At 43.4% G+C, this 12,143-nt stretch overlaps 1 long non-coding RNA gene across 1 annotated transcript in view; it reads right to left on the reverse strand.

Moving 5' to 3' along the window:
• Window positions 1–11,893, reverse strand: part of LOC113919957 — a 54,294-nt gene extending 42,401 nt beyond the window's left edge. Inside the window, exon 1 of the long non-coding RNA XR_003519181.1 lies at window positions 11,667–11,893. This is a non-coding gene — a long non-coding RNA (uncharacterized LOC113919957). The remainder of the gene's footprint in view (window positions 1–11,666) is intronic.
• Between the last annotated feature and the right edge of the window lie 250 nt (window positions 11,894–12,143).

Genomic DNA, 12,143 nt, shown 5'->3' on the forward strand with positions numbered 1-12,143 from the left:
TCAGCAGGTGGACTCAGGTTGCTGAGATTCATAATGGTCTCCCTAGCTCTGTGCCACCAGGTATCTGTGCACCACTCTGGGTCAGAAAGACCCCACGCTGCCGTGGGAGCTATGCAGATGGAGTCAAGGTCACTGAACCTCAACTAGAGCACAAGACATGGTGTGGAAAAGGGTACAGTGGTGTCCCAGGAATGCCACAACGATTCACCACAGTCTTAGTGGCTTAAAAAACAGAAATTTATCTCTCCCAGTTCGGGAGGCTTGAAGTCTGAGATCAGCGTATCAGCAGGGCTGGTTTCTTCTGAGGCTGCTCTCCTTGGCCAGCAGCTGGCCACCTGCTCACTCTGTGTGTCATCTCTCCATGTCCTGATCTCTTCTAATAAGGACACCAATCATATAGGATTAGAGTCCACCCTAATGACACTATTTTAACTTAATTACCTCTTTAAAGACACTATCTCTAAATATGCTCACGTTCTCAGGTACTGTATCAATGGGGAGGGGATGCAATTCCGCCCATAACAAAGAGTGGAGAGGAATTTGGCAGCTCTTGCTTTTCCTTGCCCACCTTCTTCACAATGGAGAAAGGGCATGATGGAGAAAGGGCACAATGGAGAAAGGGCACGATGGAGAAAGGGCTAGGACTCCCAGCTTTGCATCCCAATGCTAAGTACCATATTTGGACTAGAGAGCCATTGAGATCAATTAAGCAACAATTCAAATATCTTTAGCCTTCACCTACTTAGTAATTGCTATATTCCTTAATTTCTGCCTCCATATCTTAGTGTAGTGGTTGGATATCCCAGAAAGATGCTAAGTAATAATAATAGGCTCCGCTTCCTTGCATCTGATTTTAAAAGCAATACCTCAAGAGTTTCAACATCGTGAGGGATGTCCACTATTGCATTTCCTTAGATATTCCTTGTCATGCTCATTGCTAATTTACCTACAGTTTTCATAAGACCATATGTTGAAATTTATCAAATGACCTTTGAAATTTTTCAAAATGAAGTTGTATCATTTCTCCTTTGGCCAATCTATTTCAGGTAGTCTCTTAATGGATTTATTTTAAACAGATCAGCAATGCATTCCTGAAGAAAACACATAGGATACCAGTTTTTAAATATGTTGCTGGATCCTATTTACTAGCCTTTAATGTAGAATTTTTGCCTTGCTGCTCATAACTCAGCTAAGCCTAAAGTTTTCCTCTTTGTTTTAGTATTTTCAGATTTAGATGCTACCGTGGTGCTCACATGAAAAGTGACTTGGGAAGACTTCACATTTCCATATTCTCTGGAACAGGTTACATAATGTAAAGATTATCTCAATGTTGAAAAAAATTATCGATACTACCCTGCCAAGGAACCATTCTGGCACAGTCCGGTCACCTTCACCTAGATTCCTGCGACTCTCTTCAAGCTCTATGTTCTTCTAGTTAATCTTGGTAATCCCTCTTTTCCTGGGAAAGAATTAATTTCATAGGCATTTTTAAACATGTTAATGTGGTTTTATTCTGAGTGTTTTCTTGTAAAATGTGAAGTTTATGTCTGTGGTTAGATATTCCTCATTTTTAGCTTTTCATCTTTATACTGTCTTTTCCCCTTTATTTATACTTCTCAAGTATATCCGTATAATTGTGGCTTAGCTTTTCCCCCTGCAAGTGTCAGCTCTCACATCGATCTAAGTGGTTATAAAATTCTTCTAGGGGAGGGATGGGGAAAGAATTCGCAGCATGAATCAGGAGAGAAAAAAAACAACTGGCCGTTTCTCTGCCTGAAGGCTCAATGAGCTCAACTTTGTGAGGTTTCATGGAGTGAGGACATTGACAATGTCCACAGATTATTGTGACAACATTGTTTATGTCTCACACAATCCTAAACCTCAAAGAAGTCAGTCACTGTGAATATGGGACACATTAGGATAAAGTCATAAATTGGTGCTAATACCATGCTCGTTCTGAACAATTAAGGACCTTTTCTTTACTATTATTGTCCTCATTTGATGGAAATAAGCAGAGGAAATGAAAAACAATCCCCTCCAACATACACACATACCCCCCCACACACATATACACATACACACACATACACACGCACACACACACACACACACACACGGACTGTCAGAGCCATTCTCAGCAGTAATCAAATGAAAGAAAGAGGAAAAATCACTGAGGTCAACTTTTAGGGACTTGGCTTTCAACTCATAATGAAAAAAATTGAGGTGGGGAAACACTGAAGAACAATATAATAATAATAGCTTCAATATTGAGGAATTATCATCCAGGGTGTCAGTCAGACTCCTATAATGGGGAAAGACTGGAAAATTAAATGCACTGCTTTTATTGAGAGAATCCTCTGACCTAGATGTTCTGGCAATCCAGTTGCCCTAATACTCATCTGCAGTGCATTATCTTCTGGCAAACCTGATCGAATTCCCCTCTGAGCCAGGCACTCTGTTGGCAGCTGAAGGTGTCAACATGCACAGAACACAAACTCCCAATATTTACTTCACTTCACTGTGCTTCATCTGCCTTGAGGGGCACACTGATTCGTCGGTGTGGGTCCCCATTTCCAATGATGCTGTCTACACTCAGCATCTTCAATCAGTGCCTCAGGAGTTAGCACTTGCCTTGCTCCTGTTCCCAGAGGAGATGCCAGCTGGTCCCCAACATGCCCCTGACTTATTAGTCAAATCTTCTCATTACCAAGCTAAAAAGAGGACTCTCGGTCATGTCATCTTGATTCCCCTCCATACATGATAATCTCTCTAAACCTTAGTTTTCTCATCTCTCTTTGGAAGATTGGAATATATTGCACATGGGATAGTCACTTCTTGGAACAGAATACTGCAAGAGCAAAATGAGTGGCTCCCTTCAGCTGATGCACTCAGAGTGAGGATGACGTGCCCATCCAATAACGGAGCCCTGGTAAGACTTCAGTCTGTCACATGCAGGGAGTGTGGTTTAACAACTCAGGGCTACAGGGAATGGAGAAACACGGTGATGGGGATTCTGGTCATGGAAGTGTTTTTAACAATGCCTAGTGACACAGATTTGTGAATTATTCTTTTCGAATTGGACTTGTGATTTAATCTGTAGGAGTACACATGGGGACGCATTGCCTCTCCTCTGGCATGTACACGATCCACAACACAGCTTAGACTATGGCTCATTTCTTATTTGTGAGCCTGGCACAGTGGGCCTGACACAGGGAAGGGGCACTTCAAGCATGGAGACATCCCTGGATGGAAGAAATGCTGATTTCAACCTGTGATATCTCTGAAGCATTTTATCTTTCATCTCAGAAATCTGGGGAGATGAGGTGACTTGAGAGCTATAAAATGAGAATGACTTCATCCAACTCACAGTTATTGAGAAGACCAGGTGAGAAAAATGATTGTGATAGCATGTTCGGCGTTGTTTGTAAATTGCTGAGACAATGTGGGGGACATTTGTTACCTCCTTCGTGGGAAACATCCTAAATAGATCAGGGCTTCTAACCCCACACCGGTACAAACACCGGGACAACTCTTTGCTATCTCTGGGCTGTAAATCTTTGAACTTCAGGCCTAAGTGAAATTCCTTTTCTCACATTTTTTAATGAAATCAAAATAAATACAATTACTGAACAGAAGCCAAAGATCACAGGAGGTTAGAAGTGGGTGAGGATATAGTCAATACTATTTGTTTGCATTTTAACACTGTTTTCTTGGCGAATATTTCACTAATGGGGGGGCTATGACGGGGCAGGGATGGCCCTTCATTCCTCCTGACGGATGTCTGCTGCTGATTAACCCTGAGCTGTGGTAGCTTTGTGATGTCTGGGCAACTGCAGATCTTAATGAGGACACAGTCTAGGAGAATGTGAGAGGTTGAAACTAGAAGATATTAAAATACCCCCCAAGTAAAAGCTTTTTCTAAAGATTAGACATTTGCTCTCAAAATCATGTTTAGGAATACATAAATATGCATGGACCCTTCTGTATTCCAACCCTGCATCCAAAGACCTTGAAACCCACTTTTTTTTTCCTTTAACCCAAGTGAAAGTACATAGAAGAATTAGCAGTTTACTCTAATGGAAAGTCTAGTCTTTTAAGGAAAGCCTGGACTTACAATTAATACTCTGGTTGGTTATTCAATTTGCTGCTGATTCCCCATCACAGAGCTAAAGACGTTTGGTAAATGCTATATCAATATCATTGCATTTTCCACAGAAAAATCATGGCTGCTAAAACCAAAATGAGCAAGATATCAGAGCAGTGCAGAAAATTAGTAATTATCCAGACCCTATTTCAGTAAATCTCACTTTCTTGGAGAAACTGTCTTGTTAGACCACAAGTAATTTTTGCTGGTATAAATCCCCATTCACTCTCATTAAGCCATATTATGTATTCAGGATACATATAAGAGAAGTCTTGGCTTCTCCTCCCAGAGGGCTCAGTCAATAATTCATTTGCAACTAGGTATAGTGAGTTCTCTGTCATGCCCCAGGAGACAGAGAAATTCAAAATAAGGCTAACCAATCTGGTATGGGATTCTCTAATGCAAGTATGCTTGTGTTTTACTTACACTCAGATCAATGCTCATGGCTTTGAAATACTAACTCTCTTACAATCTCTCATCAGTGCAAGGGATGATGTTATTCTTTTTTTTTTAAAGATTTTATTTATTTATTTGACAGAGAGAGACAATGAGAGCAGGAACACAAGCAGGGGGAGTGCGAGAGGGAGAAACAGGCTTCCTGCTGAGCAGGGAGCCCGATGTGGGACTCAATCCCAGGACCCTGGGATCATGACCTGAGCCGAAGGCAGACACTTAACGACTGAGCCACCCAGGCACCCAAGGGATGATGTTATTCTAAAAGAAAAACAGAATGAGCTCAGCTAATATTTGTCAACAGAATTGCAAACATCAAGCTGCTGCCATCTTGCAAATCGCTACTCCTCCCCACAAACATAGACGCCAATCAGCAGCTGAATAGTGGAGCTTGACTCATTCTTTCCAGGGAGACTAGGGTGGTCTTTCGATCTCAAAGGAAGCACAGGCACCTTCTGTTTGGCTACATCTTCCTTAGATTTATCTTTGGGAATATGTGGGTGTGGAGGAGTCCTTCAAATACATCTACTGTTTATATTAGCCTGTGAGCTGTAGGAAAGATCACTATAGCTTCTGGGGTCATCCTGTCATGTGTGTCCAAATAGGTATAGCCGAGTGAGGAAGATATTGTATCCTGATCACACCACTCAATCTTTTTATTCTGCACCTCACCAAGAGAACAGTTTCAGGACAACTGTTGATTTAAATGGGTGCTGGGCAGAGATGACCAATGTCTTTGGGTATATTTGTCCACTTCAACCACACTGTAACTGGCACATCCACTGAAAGATGATGAGTCAAGGTCACCAGGAGTCCAAGATTGCCGGTCTTGGGTCAGATTGACATTTACAGGCCATATATCTAATTCTGGACCGATGATTTGCTAATGGGGAGTTCCCGACCTCTCCAGCCTCCTTGATGGGCTTTGCTCACAAAGAGAAATGATAACCCAGAAATACAGAGGAAATCGGCTTCTGGAAGTCGCTCTAAAATACCTTTTTTTTTTTTTAATTTAAAAGACCTTAGAGCTAACAGAGAGCTTAAATCATGCATATTGAGCTTCTATGCAAGGAAGAATAAATAAATGAAAGATACTATGAAGAAGAATGCTTGGCTGGCCACATGGAAGTACATACACTTGAATTTGGTTCCCTTGAGCAATGCATTCAGGTGAGACCGCCTTTTCTTAATTGTAACAGAACTGCTCTTTTTGGAAAAACGAGATCCCTGTGGCACAAGTGAGACTCGGAATTGTTGCATTTTTAGATGCCCTGTGTAACATTCCTACCTAAGACATCGAGGCAAAATGGTTACGGGAGACTAATTACAGGAGCAGTTGGTGGAAGTAAGATGGGGGGGCAGAAAGAACATGAAGAGCAAATGTTGCTAACTAGTTTTATTTGGCCCAACACAGTGCCCAGTGTTTAAAGAAATATGGTTTTGCAATTAATTACCAATAGTTGAAAACCAAGAAGCTTCACATAAAAATCCAAACTCCTGCCATCTCTTGGACGAACACTTGGTTTTCATTCAGGTGTGGTACCTGTCAGAGGTGCCCTGCCGCCTTAGCTAGCCCACACCCACTAGCTCCCTACCTATAGGCACTGGAGTCTTAAACCTACTTCCTGTTGATCATTTCCACCCACCCCTGTTACATACTTGCCCTAGAGCCACGCTCACATCGAGCATATTAAATGAGTGAGAGAATCCTCTAGGAGAGTATCAGAAACATACAAAGGTATGTTCTCAGACTAGCACCTCCCATGAGTCTGAGAGCCCCGCCTGATTTCTAATTACATGTGCCCGGTATTAAAATAACCTATTTACATAAATACATGTCCCTGGAAATTCTGAACCACCCCTAGGCCAGCCCCCCACAGAACAATGACTCCTATGTGTAAGTTGTTGTCAGTGATGTTTTTAAAGATTGATGACACTGCTCTATCCTTGACTCTTAGCTTTAACTTTTTTAAAGAAACATGTAGAAATTCATTCAATCCTAATGTTTGGAAAAGTCCTAACAAGCTGAGAGTTGGTTTAGAATTATTTAAGCTATTCCCCCAGGCTCTCCCTACAGACAGGACTAAACCTCAAAGCCCTAAAGGTGTTTGGAAACTCTGGTAATTTGAAATGTCACTTTGTACATAATCCATTTTCTTTAGGGAGTAAAAAAGCTAAGTCTGGCTAAACTCTTGAAAATTATACCAGCACCAAGAACAAATCAGCTTTCTCAGATAGTAATCTAACATTATTAACTTATTAAAGGTTTTTAGCTTAAACTAGTTTGTAATTATTAAATGTTATGCAATAAAATTCTGGAAATTTTTACCTTACCTTATCTTACTTTTTTTTTTATCATCTTTGTCAGTGTTCAAAAGGAAAAAGAAATATGGACTCTGCTCCATAATAAATGGGTCTACTCTTGGGCACAACACCCCCTCCCCCCCCCCATGAGCTCATTAATCATTAATCACTGAGGTTCCACTGGGTAAATCAGAGGCAGTGAAGTAACAAAATTCAATCCCCATTTCACAGATGGGGAGGCCAAGGCAGCAAGAGGCAAGCGATTTTTGAAGACAAGACAGCAAGACGATGGAAGAGCAGGGCTAGACCAGTATACTGCCCTGGGCTATTCTGGCAGCTCTGTGAGGCCCCTCATGAAGAAGTGGGGAGACCTCGACTCAGGGTGTGGTTACAGCAGGAACCCCACAGGCCTGCCCTCAAAACATCTCCCAATTCATGGACTGAGACTTTGGCTAAGAAGCTTCCCTGAGTCCCATTTCCTCCCTCTTCAGATAGTTATAACAATAATCACAAGTAGGATCTTTTTTTGTTTGCTTGTTTGCGGTGAAGCTCACTTAACGTTCACATACAAAGAATCTCTAACACATTATGGACATTCAGTCGTGTCTCCCTTTGACCCTGCAACTCACCCACAAATAGAAAACTATTCTTTCCTAAGTCAATCAGAGAAAGACATGTATCATATGACCTCACTGATAGGAGGAATTCTTAATCTCAGGAAACAAACTGAGGGTTGCTGGAGTGGTGGGGGGTGGGAGGGATGGGGTGGCTGGGTGATAGACATTGGGGAGGGTATGTGCTACGGTGAGTGCTGTGAATTGTGTAAGACTGTTGAATCACAGATCTGTACCTCTGAAACCAATAATGCAACATATGTTAAGAAAAAAAAAGAAGAAGAAGATAGCAGGAGGGGAAGAATGAAGGGGAGTAAGTCGGAGGGGGAGACGAACCGTGAGAGACTGTGGACTCTGAAAAACAAACGGAGGGTTCTAGAGGGAGGAGGGTGGGGGGAATGGGTCAGCCTGGTGATGGGTATTAAAGAGGGCACGTTCTGCGTGGAGCACTGGGTGTTATGCCCAAACAATGAATCATGGAACACTACATCAAAAACTAATGATGTAAGGTATGGTGATTAACACAACAATAAAAAATTTTTTTAAAAAAGAAAACTATTCTTTCCTTCCATTCCTGGACTGAGAAACCCTGTGTCCACCGTGGCACCCACCAGGAGGACAGGGGAGGGTGGGCAGGGCCAGCCTAGGCTCTCCGCAGTCCTGTTGGGTCCTACAAGATTTCACCTGTATCTTGCTATCTATTCCATGAGCACCCTTTTATGATGCTGAGAAACTGTTATGATTATAAACATCATCTCCTCCAACCCCTCACAAGTGTACTCTGGGTCTCTACATATTTATGTGTTTACTTCCTTTCTAAAGATGTCTCTATATAGCCCATAAATAGTGTAAACATTCTACTGCTACTCATTTATGTAACATTACCTTGCAAAGAACATCACCATTTGTCCCAAACTAAACATGAATTTCCTTCCAAAATTATTCAGAGTGGCAATATAATCACTGTGAATCCATGATGTTTGGTGTTGGCCATTAAAAGGGGAGATGGTGAAAGAGTAATTAGTGAATAGACAGTGAAACATTCTAAAACCCACAGGGTCATGAAGATCAGAAAGCTCGAATATCCTGTGCCAGGGGACCAGGCATCCCTCTCCCCTAGCCAGACACTCGGAAGTCATCCTGTGTCTCTCCTACCTCTGCCTGTGGCACCATGTCCTGTACACCGCAGGTCCCTCAGCCTCTGCAGAGCTGTCTCCTTCCCTTCAACCGCTGGAGTTCTGGCTGCATGCCAGCCCCCAGCATCCATCCCATGTTTGAACCGTGGTAACAAGCTTCTAGCTCATGTCCCTGCTTCCATTTTTACCCACTTCCTGTCCATCCTCCGCACAGAGCCAGAATGTCCTCTAAAGTGCAAATGTGACCCTGTCCTTGCTCTGCTTAAATTCCTTAGTGACTCCCCTGGGCCTGTGAGGAAGGACACACAATGTTCTCCCCGAGTGGGGACTGCCTCCCTCTCTGGCTCTCCCTCCCACTGTGGCCACTCTCCACCCCTCACACCCACATGGACTGCCTCCTTTTCCCCCAAGCCTAGCAAGTTGGTCCCTGATTCAGCACCCCATCACCCTGCCTCACGTATCCCCACTGGGCTTCTTAGAGCAGCCACCTCCCTAGGCCTGTTCTCCCTTCTTCTGAGCCTCTCTTTAAGCCTCCTCAGCAACTGTTCTCTAAATGCTCATCTCCTCCGCCTGCCTGCTGGTCTATACGGTTCTGTGGCTTGACTGCCATGGATTCATTTTCCTTTATCCCCCTTGGGACTCACGACACAATGTCAACTGAAGATTTATTACATGTGGAAAGTTCTGGGACTTTGATATGACCTCCCACATCCTCTCTGTCTTACCTACTTTTACAACTCCCGTTGGATGGACACTGGATCTTCTTCTCTGTATTTTCTAAACTGTGGGGTATATTTTCTATCTCCAGTTTGCTCAGCTCCAGCACCCAACCATTTGCTCTTTCTTCATTTCAATCTCACTTGCTGGCACATTATCTTCTTGTTTACCTCAATTACTACATTTTTATTTCGGAAGTTCATTTGCTTAACTTTGCCCTGCTTGTTTTGTTTTTCCCCAGAATCTATTGTTTCATTTGAGATTCTGGTCATTCTTTCATCTTTTGGATACATTAAAAGAGGTTTATTTTTAGCCTCTTGCAAACAGCTTGATTATCCCATATTCTTATGCGTTATTTTCATGTTTGTTGGGTTTTCTAAGCACTTCTCACAGTTGGCTGCTTTCTTGTACAGTTCATAATTCCTGTTTTAAGGTCCACCTTCTGAGGAATTTATTTCTCTCTAGGTGCTCGGGGCACCCTGGACTGTGGGAAGTTCAGGCAGAGGGGTTTTGCCTTTATTCCTACAGGGTACCTGTTTTGTGTGGGGCTCAGCCTATTGATGGTGATGCTAGGCTAGGACTGCTCTAGGCCCTCACCTGGACCGTACGTCTTATGGCCCAGCCCCCACAGACGGTTCTTCGACCAGAGCCAATGTTGAAGCTGGACCAGCCCTTGTGGTTTAACGACTGCAAGATGAACCTCAGCAACAGTCATCACAGAACTTCAGAAAGATACGTTTTACTTTTTTACTCACAGGTCTTAGAGGGTACATGGCATGCCTGGGGCCACAAAGTGAGGTCACGGATAGAAAGAGAGAAAAAGAAAGCATGGTCCTAGAGTTCAGCCTTTATTGGGGTCAAGAGTGGGGGGCCTAGGGTTTTGCAGATTCACTCTTTATTGATGAATTTAAAACATAAGAGTGGGAATTAAAGCATGGGAAGGGAGGGGCGCCTGGGTGGCAACATCGGGTAGACAACCGACTCTTGGTTTTGGCTCAGGTCCTGATCAGAGGGTCGTGAGATCGAGTCCCATGTGGGGCTCCACGCTCAGCATGGAGTCTGCTTGAGATTCTCTCTCCCTCTCCCTCTGCCCTCCCATGCATGCTCACTCTCTCTCTCTAAAATAAATACGTCTTTTAAAAAAGAAAAAAAAAAACGCAGGAAGGAAAAAAGCAGGCTCGCACAACTGGTCAGTTAACTTGGTCACTCAAAGCCTTCCATAAGGAGAATTCACAGGCCTGGCTCCTCATCTAGCTGTGTAGCTGGCGGTGTGTTTATTCCAGATGGACATCTTTGAAATGGACGTCTCCACAGTCAGAAGCTTAATGTCAGCCACTTATTCTGTTACAATAAAAAAACCTAATTGCCAGGTCCTTACACTACAGCACCTTGCCAGGTCCAGTGCCATGCTCACTTCTGAGGGGTCCCAAGGGGTACCATGTGGGGATACACACTAGAACTCTGCACCACCCCTCTGCGTGGCATGGGCTTCCTGTTTTGAAACCCTACAGGTCACTTTTCTTTCCTTTCTCCTCAGAGCCCCAGGTGAACAGTAGGCTTTCTTATGGCTTCCATGTTTGGAGCTTCCCTTTATAAAAGGACAGCCCTTTCAGACCCAGCTCTTTCTAGGGCATCCCAGATCCGACCTCCAGCCTTCCACAAGTCTTCTACCCCTTCTCCCATCCTGGTGGGACATCCAGTGCCCACCCCTAGCCCCTGGGACCTGCCTCCAGATTCCCTCCTTTCCTGGCTGAAGCATCTGACCACAGGCTACTTTTCTACCTTCAGTTTCCATTTCATTTCTGGTATGTGGAAATGCATCTTTCTTTCTTTCTACTAAGGTCAGCTATGTGTCTAACAAGACTTTGTTTTGGTTACGCTTATCCAGTATTTTTCTGCTTTTATAACTGGAAAGGTATCACACATTAGCCCTGTTCCCTTGTTTTATGAACTCGAATCTTCCCTCCGGGCTCTGCGGGCCTTGAATTAGGACATGTGGTTTATTCAGCATTCAGCAAGTGCCTCCAGTGCATAAGACACTTAGATTTTGACTGCTGAATAAATAAAACCTGAGATGAATCTCACCTTCTCCATTTAGCAACTGGATCTTAGAAAAGCCATGAAATCCCTGTAGGCCTCAGGTTCTCCATGGTCAAACCAAAGGAAAATAATCCCTCCCCCGTTGTCCCACACAAAGAATGGGCTGAGAAAGTCAATGCAATAATATTATGAAAGACCTTTACATAGTCATAAGCGTTAGTTAAGCAAAAGATGCTAAGGAAAAAAATAATACTCTACCAAGCGATCATTCTTTCACTTCTTTCCCACAGGACAGCAAGAGCCAGAGAGAACTGAACACCTCTGGTCTCTGTCAGTTGGTGTCAAACTCCTAAAGTGACATCAGCAGAGCAGGACAGGAAGTTCGCCGATGCTCCTCCCTCAAACATAGACCCTTCTTCTGTGGTCTTGTATTTGAATATTTTGTGAAAAGCTTGAAGTTCTCCCTTTAAACTTGGCTCTGCTATTTGTCCTGTCTTTGTCCAGTGCTGGGAGAAATGGGAATGCCAAGGGCAACGGCCTCCCTGCTGGACGGCACTGAGCAACAGCTCCCTCTCTGACTCATGCTTTTTGTTTCCATTAATCTACTGGTCTAGTTGGCAAGTACTTACTGAATGACAGCCACGTAACGGTGATTATGACATGTGCATTTTCCCTTCCCTTTGGGCTTATAGGTACTTACTGCGGGGGAGGAAATACAAGTCTAATCATTTGAAG

The sequence above is a fragment of the Zalophus californianus genome, chromosome 15 (assembly GCF_009762305.2).
Source record: "Zalophus californianus isolate mZalCal1 chromosome 15, mZalCal1.pri.v2, whole genome shotgun sequence".
NCBI lineage: Eukaryota > Metazoa > Chordata > Mammalia > Carnivora > Otariidae > Zalophus > Zalophus californianus.